The sequence below is a fragment of the Grammomys surdaster genome, unplaced genomic scaffold (assembly GCF_004785775.1).
Source record: "Grammomys surdaster isolate TR1022 unplaced genomic scaffold, NIH_TR_1.0 514, whole genome shotgun sequence".
NCBI classification, from domain to species: Eukaryota; Metazoa; Chordata; class Mammalia; order Rodentia; family Muridae; genus Grammomys; species Grammomys surdaster.
In genome coordinates, this window is record NW_021604933.1 from 789,458 (window position 1) to 791,035 (window position 1,578).

The following is a 1,578-nucleotide window of genomic DNA, read 5'->3' on the forward strand; positions in this document are numbered from 1 at the left end:
AATACAAAATATACTGTGCAGATGAAGCCGACCACAAGAGACTTTCTCCATTCAAGGAAATGAATGATTCACCCACAAAACCATACTGCATGCTGCCACAGCCGCACTGTGCTGCATCTCCAAACCCACTTGACTCAGATAAAAAGCATATGTGGTTTAGGATTACTGAACCATCATCACTCTATAGCATACATGAGGAAGACCAGGAAAAGTGTGTTCAAGCTAAACACATGCAAAACAGCATTGTATTACAATATCCTGGGCAGTCAGATGGCTCAGTGAATAAAGGCACTTGCTGCCAAGCCTGATGACCCAAGTTCAAGCCCTGGGACCCTCATGGTAGCAGTGAACGGACTCCTGCAAGTCGTACTTTGTTTAGTTCTTATTTGTCAAAATTGAGCTTCTCTGTGTAGCCTTGGCTGTCCTGGAACTAGCTGTAGACCAGGCTGGCCTCAAACTCACAGAGATCCACCTGTCTCTGCCTCTGGAATGCTGGGATCAAGTGTTTGCACCACCGTGTCTGGCTATGCAAGTTGTACACTTACTTTCACACATATGTACCCACATAAATAATAAATGTAACAAAAAGATTAATGACTCATGCTTATGATCTTTTACATCTTCTTCTACCTGAAAATATCAGAATGACCACAGAACCCCAGCGGTTTCACCCTATAACCCCTGTCCTTTTCCATTCATGTCTCATAGATCTTCCAGGCTCCCTTGGTTGGGATTCATTAAGGGTTTTCTTCTTCTCATCTTCCTGGTTACTTGATTGGCAGCATCCAGGGTTTTGAAGCTCCAATATGACATGTGTCTTGGGGTACACATTCTCTTTCAAGTCTCTGGCTCAGGTGTCCTTATGCCTGACTACAGAGTGGGAGCAACTGGAGTAGCCCTGCCATGCCCCCTAAGGACAGAACTGTGACCAAGGAAGCAAACACTGTAGATGAGTGACAGCAATGGTTGAGGCTGGGACTGAGCACTGGAGGTTCCCATGCCTTCCTTAACCTCTGGGGCATTGCTCTTCCCCGTGTCAACTGGACATTTTGATAACATTTGCACATTCAGGCACAACTGGCTGTAGGAGCTGCCTTTGAGCAGGGAGGATTCGTGCAGTGGCTGGGAGTCACAGCCAAAGAGGACAAGGAAGTGTCCTTCTCTGTCTCCTCACTATATATATACACACCCCCCCACACACACACATACACACATACACACACACCACACATATACTCACAAGCACACCACACATACATAAACACACAGACCACACACACATTCACATACATATACACACACATCAACACACATCCCAACACACACAGCATGCACATGCACACACTATACATCACACACATGCACATATACACCACACACAATCACACACACACATATACCAACACACATGTGTGTATACACATGCAATGCACACACATCACACCCATACACCACACAAATGCACACACTCACATATGTACACATACACCATGTACGTGGACATGCACAAACACACCACACATGCACAAGCACACTACATATACACACTACACCAACACACTTACATATACACACTAT